We start from the raw sequence: 15,060 nt of genomic DNA on the forward strand, positions 1-15,060 counted from the left end.
TACTTTTTTATTTCAAGGAACAGTGTCCCCCTGTAACATGTTAGGGCTGATTTGCTGATAGCAAAGCAGGGTGCAAATGGCAAAAAACCCCACAAGATGCTAGGTTTTTTTTTCTTTGACCCCTCATCAGTAACAGTTGTGCAGTAGTGATGGGCGAATACATTTGGCAGACATGGATTTGCCGGCGAATTTCTGTGTTTCGCCGCCCACAAATTCATGAAACTGCTGTGAAAATTCGCCAGTCAAAAATAAATTGTCACGCATTCTAAATTGTCGCACGTCAGAATTATTCGGACGCCCATTGACTGAAATGCATTTGGACAAAATAGTCTTGCATATAAAAATTGGTGATTGCATCAAAATTGTTGTGTCTAAATTATTTTGATGCTCATTGATGCTCATTTGATGCTCAATGACCGCAATAGAGACCAAATGGATCTTTTACTTAGGTACAAGGCAGCCTCTAGGTTTAAATTTTGATTTTGACATCTCCTGCTATGTATAATAGTCAGTCCTTTTCCCTATTTTTTTGATATATTTACTTTGTACTTTATACTTTGTATTATGTTTTTCCTCATTAAGTTAACCTATGTAACGCATTATCCTTAGGGGTGTGTCTAATGAATCCTCGGATTTGAATGTTTTCTTTTGAGTGACACATTTAGTAGCACTGCCTAATTGCTTCCCATTGGCTATTTTTCTTTTAAATAGTGTGTATGTAATGTTCAATGTTCAGCCTATGACAAAGTGTCCCTGGTAGACATGAAATGTGTCAGGCCTTGGTTTTTAATTTTTGGAAAAATAAAATGTAAGCTTTCTTAACCTTTTACCATCTGAATCTGGCTTTACTATTTCATGGGTCCCAGGCTTGTGCCAGCCTCTTTTGAAGTCTTCTGGTATTTGCTTCCCTTGCTGGTCTGGCCTGTGCACCCGGGCCCACCATGTACAGCGGTAAGCTCATTCAACACATCTAAAAAAAGTATATACTGGTTATATATTTGTATATAGTTGGCATGAAAACTATGCCTATTTTGTACTACTCTCAGAGGTATCAATGGCTCCAAGAAGATCTAGACTTGCAAGACTGTGATTCAACTCTTCTTTCTCTTCGTTACATCCACCCCATTTCCTTATATTGAACAAAGATCTATGTTCAAACAGAAGCTTTTCCTGCTGTATGCAAATTCCATCCATCCTACTATGCCTTCCATATGTTGTATGTATCCACGGGACTGCCTGCAAAGAACACGTTATGCCTTACACCTTAGTGTACCATAGTTTTTCAGTTATTTATACAGTCTATGATAGCAAAGATGGTCGCAACTCTTATCCAACCTTTGTTGTCTGTGTAGGTGAATCTCTGTTAAGTGCATGTTTTTGTGTAATTAAGCTCCATGCTTCTTTGTAGACCTGGCCTGTTCCCCTATCATGAAAGTGCCACACATCTGTCTGTATTTTAAAATTTATAAATGGTCAATTTAATGGCCTGTTACATCTTAAGAAAAAAAATTGTCAGAAATATCAAAAGCCTTCTTTTGTGACTAACATTTTAAGAGGTTTATATTGTTATAACTTGGCTGCTCAAATAGCTTTAAAGCTTCGATTGGTTTTGTTAAACTATTTTCTCTTTTTATTCTGGAATTGATTTTTCATACAAGCTAGCTTTAGCGCATAAAGGATAAGTGACCCAAACAGAAGGGTGCTATCAACAACCTCATCATCACGTGTCATTTTCTTTGTTCCTTATATTCAGCACTTCTCTACTTCTTACCAGTCTATGGATGGGATTTTTACGTATAGATTTTCTAGCTGCCTTTTTTTCTTATGTGCGTCTGCATCAACAATCATTTACAAGAATTTGTAACTTTGATTTACTTTACCTAGTACAGATCTAAGAAAATGAATACATAGGACATGTACCAAATGGCTAAATGGATAGATGGATATTTGGTGAAAAACACATTGTGTGTCTTGTTCCTTTTGTGCCAAAATCTGCCATTGACAGGGCTCCCTTGCACTATTAAAGGGACAGCCTGCACAAGAGCCCAGTTACTCTGCTATATGCATAGAATTTGCACCCAAGGGACCTTGGGTTTCTAATAAAAAGAAGTAGGACAAAGAGTAGATTAATAAAAACACATTGCTCAGCTCTCAGTATGTTTATATAAATTATAATATTTTTTTAATGTCCTTGGCAAAATACAGTTCTGGCATAGTGTGAATTATCAGGCAGTTCAATGCATAAAATGTCATGCAGTGGGTTGGGAAATATCAAACAAGCTCTTTTCATGCTCACTATCCTCACAGTATGAAAAGGGCAATGAATGACCTTGAATGTGGTTAAGATGGCTATGCCTCACCTTATAAGCCACCAATAAAAATGCACGGCATAGTAAAGGTTACAGTTTTATTGTCAAAAATCAATTGGGGGGGGTTAAAACATTTTAAATTTCAAAGCATATACAGCAATAACCCCAGTACCCAATGACATCAGAGTTTGTAAAAAGCTTAGGGGGAAGAACCTCACTATCAAACAATAAATTTAAATGGAACTATGGGGGAACAAAACTCTCCACCCACTCAACGGCCCCCCCCCCCAATAGTTCCATAAGAATTTTGTACATTATAGTGCAGTTCTGTGTGTGCTTTCTCTGGGTTTTTACATTTGTCTGGATATGTGCCTTCTTTAATGAATTTGAGTTGGGGATAGCTGCTTTTATTAGGAGAGTCCATCTATGACTGTATGCTTTGCTTAAAGGGATACTGTCATGGGAAAAAATTGTTTTTCAAAATGAGTCAGTTAATAGTGCTGCTCCAGCAGAATTCTGCACTAAAATTCATTTCTCAAAAGAGCAAACAGATTTTTTTATAATTAGTTTTGAAATCTGACATGGGGCTAGACATTTTGTCAATTTCCCAGCTGTCCCAAGTCATGTGACTTGTGCTCTGATAAACTTCAATCACTCTTTACTGCTGTACTGCAAGTTGGAGTGATATCACCCCTTCCCTTTCCCCCCCAGCAGCCAAACAAAAGAACAATGGGAAGGTAATGAGATAACAGCTCCCTAACACAAGATAACAGCTGCCTGGTTAGATCTAAGAACAACACTCAATAGTAAAAACCCATGTCTCACTGAGACACATTCAGTTACATTGAGAAGGAAAAACAGCAGCCTGCCAGAAAGCATTTCTCTCCTAAAGTGCAGGCACAAGTCACATGACCAGGGGCAGCTGGGAAATTGACAAAATGTCTAGCCCCATGTCAGATTTCAAAATTGAATATAAAAAAATCTGTTTGCTCTTTTGAGAAATGGATTTCAGTGCAGAATTCTGCTGAAGTAGCACTATTAACTGATGAGTTTTGAAAAAAAACATGTTTTCCGATGACAGGATCCCTTTAATTATAGCTATTATGATGGTCTGAAATATGGATCATACCAACAGTCTTTTTAATGTTAAACATAGCACAATTATGCAGGAATCAGAAGAAATGTTTGCATTTTATGTACAGTATCATTGCCAATTTATATTTCCAATATGACAGTTTCAATTCTAAATGAGTGATATCACATTTATAAAATTAACAAGAGTTGTGTTTTTTTTAACCACTGTAAGCCCTAGTGAGTAGGGCCCTATACCATCAATATTGGAAAATATGTTGGAACTTTATAAATATTAGTTATTTATTCTAATCACAGTAGGTTGTAAATTATTCGATGATTGAATGTAAGAAATGAGAAGGGGTAAAGATGTTGCAGATGATTTACAGTGACTTATTTAGAAATATCTTATTTTAGGGAGGTGGTTGTAAGATCCATTAGTGAGATTCCAGTAGAGAAGACTTTAAAACTACTGCTGCTTCTGCAAGATTTATTGAGAATGTTGGCTAACATTTTCTAAAACCTTCTTGTTATGAGTTACTCATTAAGCACAATAATGTTTGCTTCCCTTAAATGGTTCACCTCTTCTTTACTTGCTGTTCCTATCGTTTGCCTTCCGGAAGGAATGGAACAATGGAAATGTATCCATAATTTGTATGGCTGTATCTGTACGGGCCATGGGCTGATTGGTCAGATAGTTTATTCTGTCAACAGGTGTATATGCACCTTTAGAGCACACCAATGTCACCGACATACTTTTTTTTTTTTTTTAGAAGGGTTCTCTATTCAGAAATTCTGGGTACATTAAAATGAATAAATAGTGTAAAACTGTCTAAATAACTTGTGAAAGAGATGAAATGCTACTATATATCCAAATATTGCAATGTACTATAAAGAGTATAGGGTGGCTAGAAGTAGAATATAATAAGAGGGAGCTCTGAAGATGTTTCGAGCTGTCTTTGCCTGATTTACACACAAATCTTGGACCAAATTGGACTGTTCAGATTGTACAGCCTCCAGGTAAATGATTAGATTATATAGAGAATAAAGTACCTCCTCTTGTAAAATATAAGGATATTGTAAGTTACCGAGGAGCTCCATGACCATATAAAAACACGGGGCCGAAGGCTGAGTGTTTTTATACAGGTCATGGAACGCCGAGGTAACTTCTAATATCCTCATATTTTGCAACTGGGGGTACTTTATTTATTATAATACACACATTTTAGTGAGTTATGTGACAGAAATGACCTCAGAACTGACTGTTTATAACTGATGACATCAGATCTCACCATTTATAAGGATATCATTAACAAGATATTCATAGCTTTTGTGTATTATATAAGTTTACTTTACAGTGCTACGCAATATGTTGGCGCTATATAAATACATGTTAATAATAATAAGCCTGAGGTCCATATCTATTGTGTTCCCCACTTGATGAAGCCAAAAGTAAGTTTGACTTTTGTTTTCATTGGGACCTGAAAGTTCTAAGACCTTGACTGTTCCATTTGTCTTAAGGAAACTTGCCTTTATTAATTATGCCCTATTTACTTAACTTTACATGGGAATTGCTTGAACTTTTTGTGGCAGAATTGGATATGCCATTTATGACAAGGGGGGCTCATTATAGGGTTACTGTACTGTGCTCTGTCATGAGTTTATTGAAGTAACCGAAGTCTTTATCAAGAATTTTCATATAATCCATTCTTGTCAAAAGTTTCCATTGAATTTATTTAGTGAATATTTTTATAAAGCAAATGACAGGTTTAAATATATCTGATATAAAACAAACATTTATCAGTACTAACATATCATCTATCACCGATCTGAATTTCTGCAAACAATATCTCATTTCCTTTTAGGTGTTTTTTTTATGTTTAAGGGAAATTAAATTCTAGAAATGCTGTCATTGCTGCTATGCTCTTAGCACCTACCGACTTTGGAGAAAAAGGAAACATGAAAACTGCAAGATGCTCGTACAGTGTATCTTATTAGTTTGGTGCGTTATTCAATATGATTTGGTGAACCTTATATTAGGTCATGAGGACATATATATTAAAACATACAAGTATAGGATCTATTATACAGAATGCTTGGGATCTATTATTCAGTAATTTGGATTATCGTATCTAAAGTCTGCTACAACTAGACTTTAATGAACATATAGAAAAGATGTTCAGTGTCGGGTACAGTAATAAATGGGGTCAACTTACCCAAGAAAAAGGGGGATCCAGGTGCTCAAGGCCCAGACCTTCAGCTCAGGGAGGCAATTTGTTACAAATATGAAAATAGTAAAGGGCTGACACATACCAGACCACACTCCACAAATTGATGTAGTAAAAAAAGATTTTATTGTGGCAAAAACATCACAGCAAAAGCCTTACTTGTTTTGTGCCTTAGGGGCACTTAGTCATAGGTTATAGAAATAACTGAATTAATTTAACTTTTTCCAACACTACCTTCATTCAATATTCACATAAATTTGCAGAATCAGAAAAAAAGATGTAAATCAAACATAACACTTTTTTTGTTTTTCTTTTTGGTAAAATCTGTAAATTACTGACTGGATTAAAACAAAGAGACTTTACCTATATTAGAAATGTAAAAAATGTGATGCGCAGCATATATGTGGGCCAACTAAAAGAGCAACAATCATGCTCTTAATATTAATAATGCACACTGCAACAAAAGTATAACCTTGAATAATCAAGCGTTTGACATATTTTTCCAGTTCCTTATATGCTATTGAAGTACTTGGATGCATTTATTCCCAGCTGACTTAGTGGGTGACTCACTAGGTGGCTTTTATCACATATACTTACAAACATACATCTTGAAAATGTAACTATCAGCAAAAAGCCAATGTGAAAAGATTTATAAAACTTAGTTATGATTTAAAAAAGAAAAAAGACTCGAAAATACACCTGTCCAAGTGCAACCCCTCCAAATGAAATGCATATATACAAAAACACATATATAGACATTTCAAGACACATATATGAAAATATAAATAAATATATATGTATATGTGTATATATATGTATATCGAACATTTGAGTTTTTTATGCAAATCCTGGGAGTGCCGGTACTACGTGCTTTTTCTATTTATTCTCTAACCAGAGCACCCAGGTATTTTTTGTGCATTTGAAGGTGTGCAGCTTGTACCCACCTTTCCCTATATATATATATATATACATATACCAATACTAACTAACTGTGGGACTTGAATTTCCTATAGCCTTTTAAAGTATGTTTGTCTAAGAAGTCATCCATCACCATTCCACAACCATATATATATATATATATATATATATATATATATATATATATATATATATATATATATATATATATATATATATATATATATATATATATATATATATATATACAGGTATTGGACCTATTATCCGGAATCATCGGGACATGGGGCTTTCCGGATAACGGGTCTTTCCGTAATTTGGATCTTCACACCTTAAGACTACTAGAAAATCATGTAAACATTAAATAAACCCAATAGGCTGGTTTTACTTCCAATAAGGATTAATCATATCTTAAAAACAAAAATGGAGTTTTGTTCAAACGATCTCCACCCGTATAGATGCTCACTCTCCTATTAAGGCCACACCAGCCAGGCCAAACTTATACTCATGCAATAATGTAGGATAGGAAGGAGCTGACGATCCGCAGGCTCTGCTGCAAAATTCCTTTATTAACACAACATGTTTCGGATCATCATGGATCCTTTTTCAAGTTGCCATGTATTTTTCACTTGAAAAAGGATCCATGATGATCCGAAACATGTTGTGTTAATAAAGGAATTTTGCAGCAAAGCCTGCGGATCGTCAGCTCCTTCCTATCCTACATTATTGCATTAATTATATCTTAGTTGGGATCAAGTACAACCGACTGTTTTCTTACTAGAGAGAAAAAGGAAATCATTTTTAAAATTTTGGATTATTTGATTATAATGGAGTCTATGGGAGACAGCCTTTCCGTAATTCGGAACTGGATAATGGGTTTCCGGATAACGGATCCCATACCTGTATATATTCTTGCACAACTGAACTGAACTTTCTTAAAAAAAAACTTCCTTTACGGCGCACGTCAGCTTATGCATGCTCTTACAAGCTTTGTAACTAAAAGTGTCTTGTTTTTAAGTAAGTTACAGTTCAGTTGTGCAAGAATATTTTTTTAGGGGGTTATGTATTGAGAGTGCTGGGGCTAACTTTTGTGTATGTGTATGTATATATATATATATATATATATATATATATATATATATATATATATATATATATATATATATATATATATATATATATATATATATATATATATATATATATATATATATATATATATATATATATATATAATTTTCACATAGAGCCGCACACCATTTTCTTCTTTGTGAATCAAATAATATTTATTTGCATAAGTTTGTGTTCCAACGTTTCGGCCCTCCTTAAGACCTTTTTCAAATAAACACAAACTTATGCAAATAAATATTATACATAATATTTGAACCAGCACCCACATCCAAGAAATCCGGATCCGAGTGCGACTGAGAAACTATATATATATATATATATATATATATATATATATATATATATATATATATATATATATATATATATATATATATATATATAGAGTTTTTCAGCAAAATAGTAGTTGCCACAAGGTAATGCCTATGTTAGCATAACCTAGGGCGTTTTCCATGGTATCAACAGGAGACTTTATGCCCCATTACAAATACTGTACACACACCAATAGACTTCCACACCAATGACCCATTAATGCTCACTTACTAAGCACTTGTACCCTGTGAATTATGCTGTTTGCACTGAGCACTAGATCTAAAGTCTAGAACTTGGTGCAGACAGCAGCAAGTTCACCAGTCTTTTTTTTTTGCACATTGTATCCTACATTGGAAATTACCCCTCCCAACTGCTAGTGATGAGCTAAACTGGACCACTTTGTTTAGCTAAAATATTCGCTCACAATGCCCAGACAGTTCCATAGATGTTAAGGAGGATGGCTCCAAACTTATGGTTGATATGGCAGGCAATATTGGTTGGAGTCAGTGGGCTTTTCTTTTCTCTGTTTGATTTGATTAATATACAAATGCACTTCAATGCATTTGATATATGAAAAATGTCCAGTGACCCCAATGCATTGGAGTGAGAAAAAATGCTCATTGTCTTCATTGACAATGCATTTGAGATGATAAAAAAAATTCCCATTAACTCGATTGCATTTGGGTCCAATGCATTTGCTGTGAGAAAAATTCTTATTGACTACATTGCCTTGGCAGAAGAAAAAATGTCCAATGACTTCAATGCATGTATCATGAACTGAATAACTCCAATGAGTTTGGCTCCAATGCATTTAGCATGAGAAAAATATACTAATTTATTTCAATGCATTCGGCACAAAAGACGACCACTAACTTCTTTTTTTCGGTACAATAAAACAGGGTTTTTGTGGCCAGCCAACCTGTGATGCAGTGACTATTTAGCCTTCTTAGCCTTTAACTGCAAGCTTTCATATACAGTAGACAAATCTTTAAACATTTTTGAAGGAGAAATTATGGCCCTTTAATCCCTCCAGTCTGTAAACCGGTGGTCTTTTTTGTCCATTTTACTTTAATAGGTATACAACCCAGGATTTAAAATTGACTCAGTGCTGTCTGATCCAGTCTGCCTTTGAATTTCAGTCATTACGAAAATATTCCAATAAAATGGCAATGTAAGTCTAGACTAACCATGGCCTGTAGGTGCAGGTTCATACAGCATTAAAACCTGTATTAAAAAGCTGAATGATATGTCGGTTATTTCTAATTTCCTGCTAGTATTGTATCAGAATAGTTCAAGAAACCCTATAATATGTTGGATTTGAGAGATACACCTCAGGCTTTTGCAAGAAACTGCGCTGAGCAGATCTCTGATCAATGCCTTTTATGATAAGCCCCTTTGCTATTATTTTTAAAATAAACACTAAGTCATGGACTAAGACTTTTGTGAATTATCATTCTGTGCCGTACATCTCTGCACCTCCAAAATCAATGGCTTTTTGTTGCTTTGAATTCGCTCTTCTATAAAGAAGCCAACAGACTTTCTCATTTTCCCTTAGGCTTATGGGCATAGCTTAAAAAGTTACAAGCTGTTTGTATGACCACATTAATTAACCTTTACGTATCTTTAACTAAATGAATGTGTGCAATGCTCGACTGGTAAGTTTTTGCCTTAGGAAAGCAACATTAATGCTGCTAAAACAATACTGTTCATTATTCTTTTTGCAGTTACTTGAAGGGGGGAAAAAAAGACTTCCCAGCATGGTATCCACTGGTGAGTAGTGTAATATTAAAAACATAAAGAAACATTGTGTACAGCGTAAAAGTTTGCAAACCCACATTATGTTCTTGAAAAGTTGTCATTCTGTTACCAATTAAATATGACAATCTTAGCTCTGTTTTGAAATATGTAATAATAACTGCTTTATCTAGTATTTGCAATTTATGTAAATTACATTTTTAAATGTGCTTCTGCTCTAATATTTTTGGAACAGACAATATGTTACAAGCTGGCTTTTGTTTTTATTTTTACACAAGGAAAATTGTGCAGCAAATCTTCTTTCCCCTTTAATTAAGCAATAATTATAACAGTATAGCTGGTTGCTTTCATTTGGATTGTATGCATTAAGAATCTCAGTTTGGGTCCTTGTTCAGACAATGCTCCATAGTTAAAGGGGACCTGTCACTCTATAAAATAGGATTTGAAATTTTTTTTTATTGTGTTAGTCAAGCAAAATAAATTTTACTTTTACTATTTACTATTATCTTGTTCCCTTCAGTCTGAGAATTCACAGTCACAGCAAGCAGGCAGCAAGCCATTTTGTAAACACTGTTATTAAGGCAAGCTTTGCATTAATCTTGTTTATGAGTCAGAATGAGGCACCTGATGCCTATACACTGGTTAGAAAGTTAGATGGTAAGGAAGGGGGGGGGGTGTGAGGAGTGCAGTGACATCTAATGGAGTGCAGAATGGAAAGTGAAAGTAATTGCCTGCTCTGCCTCTATGCCTAAGGCATAGAGGTGGGGCAAGGAAAAAATTGACATATGAGATTTTTAAATGTGTTCATAATAGGTATGGATGTTTTAATATAAAAAAGAATTTGTCTCTTGTGTTCAATTTGAAAAGGACTTTTATTATACAGCTTTTTATGTCTGATTGACAGGTCCCCATTAAATAAGAACTAACTAGGTCATGTCCCCGAGCCATTCTGTTATCTTATTATGTAACAGAAGACTAAAGGTGGCCATACACGGGCCGATAAAAGCTGCCAACAGACTGTGTCGGCAGCTTATTGGCCCGTGTATGGGGCCCCCCGACGGGCTTCACCGATCGAGATCTGGCCGAAAGTCGGCCAGAACTCGATCGGATGGGACGAAAAATCCCGTCGGATCGCGGCCGCATCTGTTGGTTGATGCGGTCCAGCGATCCGACCCCCGTTTTCCATGCGTTAGGATCTGATCGTTGGGCCCTAGGGCCCACGATCGGATCAGCCCGATATTGCAGCCCGATATGGGCATTAAGTCTGACAAATGAGTTTTGGAGATGATAGGGAGGTTTTGGGGAGAGGGACAAAGCAATGTCCAACTTTAGACAAGGAAAAATCTGCAGAAACATTACTAAAGACACATTGCAAAAAAAAATGTACCGTATATACTCGAGTATAAGCCGAGTTTTTCAGCATCCAAATTGTGCTGAAAAAGTCTCCCTTGGCTTATAGTCGAGTCAGTGGGCAGTAGCTGAGATTGCAGTCACTTTTAATCATTTCTATACCAACAGTTCGCTTGGGGAGAGACTGCAATATCACACAGCGCCCTTTGTTGGTTATATGAAAGAACAGTGCGCCCTCTGTTGGTTATATGAAAGAATAACAGTGACTGCAATATCACACAGCGCCATCTGTTGGTTATATGAAAGAATAACAGTGACTGCAATATCACACTGCACCCTCTGTTGGTTATATGAAAGAATAACAGTGCACCCTCTGTTGGTTATATGAAAGAATAACAGTGACTGCAATATCACACAGCGCCATGTGTTGGTTATATGAAAGAATAACAGTGACTGCAATATCACACAGCGCCATCTGTTGGTTATATGAAAGAATAACAGTGCGCCCTCTGTTGGATACATGAAAGATTAACAGTGACTGCAATATCACACAGCGCCCTCTGTTGGTTATATGAAGGATTAACAGTGATGGCAATATCACACAGCACCTTCTGCACATGGTAGTGGGACAGTGGGACAATGCACACAGTAATCCGTTTGGCAATTCTCTGTCACCATCAACTTTGCAAAGAAGTCCGGTTGATCGCTGGGGGGGTCGCTTTGGCGGAATGTGCGCTGCTGGGAGACAGGGCTGTAGTTGTGTCTAGGCTTATACTCACGTCAATAAGTTTTCCCAGTTTTCGTTGGTAAAATTAGGTGGGTCGGCTTATACTCAAGTATATACGGTATTTTATAGATGTAATATTGGTGTGTAGGCAGCCATCTCAGGTCATTTTGCCTGGTCATGTGCTTTCAGAAAGAGCTTTTTGACAGACTATTGTTTCTCCTACTCAATATAACTGAAGCTGTTGCAGTGAGACCTGGATTTTTACTATTGGGTGATGATGTTATCTTCTGTTATGGAGCTGCTATCTGGTTATCTTATCATTGTTCTGTTGTTAGGCTGCTGGGGGGGAAAGGGAGGGGTGATATCACTCAAATTTGCAATGCAGCAGTAAAGAGTGATTGAAGTTTATCAGAGCACAAGTCACATGACTGGGAGCTCCTGGGAAACTGACTATATATCTAGCCCCATGCCACATCATAGCCTGCGTCTGACATCATCAGCCCCCCACTACATCAACCCAGGCGTGTCATGGCCCTGCGCGGAGTTAGCGTTGGGGAATGGTGGCAACCTGACATAAGCTTCTACATTTTGGCCAAAGTGTAATACAAACACTTAATCTATTTCTATGTATTTACTCTGGCTAAACTGGTCTGCTTGCAATATTTTTTCTTTTTATGTGCAAAACATATAACCTGTACATTAAAAAAGAAACTATGCTGCATTAAAATAATAGATTACATATCTATTTAATAATCAAATGATTAAGTCCCAATCAAGGTAACAGAAAAATTTTTGGTAGGGATTTAGTAAACTCAGGTCAGAGCAAGATGCCAATATACTCTGTAGTCTGTGTATTTAGCTTTGATGCCTGTATTCTGTACGCTAATCTTGCTAGACATATGGCGAACAATTTGACCAAAAACTAGCTGTATAGGGGTAAGAATAATCCATAGAATAGCCATAGTTGTGCATAAATATGGGCAGATAGTTTTGTTGTCTAATTTTTTCTATAAATAGCATTTATGGACCTAAAAGTGACCTTAGCGCTATACTGTACACTGTACCTTCCTATTACTTTTCAGCAATGACTTCCCCATGCTTCACACAGCTAGACTGACACAGACACGCATTAGGAAGACCTCGTTATTTTCCACTCTGGCGCCACCACCTTCCATGCACCAAATTTGGGAATTAATTGAACATAATTAAATTAGCATTCTGAAGTATATGAATATTTTGTTTTTGATAAATAAATATTCAAAGGGTTTTTCCACAAACACACTCGGGGGAGTGTTATGAGGCTTATTAAGAACTTAAAAGAAAATCAGCATTTGCTGAACACATGGGAGAAAATGCCTTCCAAGCTGCGCTAAACATCTTAATAAAGAACGGATCACCCACATCCATAAATATTCATGCACCCCCTCTGCGAAGCAAACAACAGGCTCTGTGAAGAACAGTTTGCATTTTTCTTTTATGAATTCAATATTGTTGCAAAAATAGACACAAGCATTTCACTTTCTACACAGGGCTGTAATGAAATGAATAGTTGGGTTAGACTTTATATAGGTGAAGGGCAAAGGCTGTATCATTTATTTGGGAAATAAGCCTAATTTTTAGGATAACACCTAATTTTCTGTGTACCATTACTAGAGATTAGCAAAGTTTTTGAGAAAAGATAAATTCTAATCACAATCTCCCTTTTAAATCCAATTATATATATGCCATTAAAGAGCCACAGTACATTGTATGCTTAACAAGTTCCTGTTAAATAGAGAACCAAGTTCCCCAAGGTTGAATATATATATATATATATATATATATATATATATATATATATATATATATATATATATATATATATATATATATATATATATATATATATATAGTGTAGTACGAAGAACCGGCACTCACGATACTAAGGTCATCAATGCCTGGGTGCAGTCCTCGATAAGTAGAATCTGTCGAGATATTAAAGATCGCACTCGCAGGTCTTAAGAGTAATAAATAGATTTTTATTTGTGGACAATCGCTGACTTTTCGGCTGATACAACAGAGAAAGCCTTTGAGAAAGGCTGTTGTATCAGCCGAAATGTCAGCGATTGTCCACAAATATATATATATATATATATATATATATATATATATATATATATATATATATATATATATATATATATTACATACATTTTGTTTGTTATTCATATCTTTATCACAGCTGTATTTATGTAAATTAATAATTACAAACTAAGGTTGGAGGCGTATATTCATATGCCAGCTCAGGGGCGTAACTACAGAGGAAGCAGACCCTGCCCCCAAGAAGCTTGAATTCATATGCAATTTCAATAAATATTGGTAAAACAGGTCAAGCTCTAGACATTTAGGGGGCCTAAAAAATGATTTGCTGTTGTGCCCAGTAATATCTAGTTATGCCACTGTGCCAGCTATAATATTCTGCAACTCAAAGCACTTAAATTGTCCCCACTGAAATAAGTGTGAATTGTATGAAAATACTCGCACAAGTGAGTTTTATGCAATTCTTACATGAAAACAAACAGCAACAGATTTATGAATACAATTCTCACTTGCATTTTTTCTTTTTTTTTAAAGAATTTCTTTAAAACTTAATTTTCAAGACAGGGGTAGGTTTAGGTTTCTTTGCTGATGACTGATTTACTCAAATACTTTGTAGTGTGTCAAATATGCATTTTTTGCCAATGCTACCTGGTTAGTCTAGGCATCTGCTTTTACATATGAACAAAAAGTTCTTTCAGACCAGCTGGTAAGCTTTCAACTACTGATGTATGCCCTCTTTGGTAGACCAGGAAAGTTAAACTTACAGTATGTAGAGCCAACACCATTATCATTAAACTGTTAAATCTCAATTCTAAATATTAATTGTATATCTAATATAAAATTTCTATACTGTATTTACTATAATTACTATATGAGAACCTGTTTATGGAACAGCATTTATTAAGGAAAATGAAGTGTAATATTTTCTAAAGGAATAGTACTGTATGTGATCAGGTATTCATCACAAAAATTCTCCCCCTTCCTTAAAAAGGGATACCGGCCTGGGAAACATTTTCAGTTGTGCTAGTAAAGAAGTATTCCATTGAGTCTCTACAAAATACTAATATAAATATATATATATATGTATATATATATGTATATATATATATATATATATATATATATATATATATATATATATATATATATATATATATATATATATGTATATACACAATCC

The 15,060-nt window shown here is 35.3% G+C and overlaps 1 long non-coding RNA gene across 1 annotated transcript in view; it reads left to right on the forward strand.

The window, feature by feature from the left end:
* Positions 1-9,019: 9,019 nt before the first annotated feature.
* The window catches only part of LOC108714049, a 97,081-nt gene continuing 91,040 nt past the window's right edge, over positions 9,020-15,060 (forward strand). Inside the window, exons 1-2 of the long non-coding RNA XR_001935292.2 lie at positions 9,020-9,140; positions 9,694-9,739. This is a non-coding gene — a long non-coding RNA (uncharacterized LOC108714049). The remainder of the gene's footprint in view (positions 9,141-9,693; positions 9,740-15,060) is intronic.

Source organism: Xenopus laevis, chromosome 4L (assembly GCF_017654675.1).
Source record: "Xenopus laevis strain J_2021 chromosome 4L, Xenopus_laevis_v10.1, whole genome shotgun sequence".
Taxonomy (NCBI): domain Eukaryota; kingdom Metazoa; phylum Chordata; class Amphibia; order Anura; family Pipidae; genus Xenopus; species Xenopus laevis.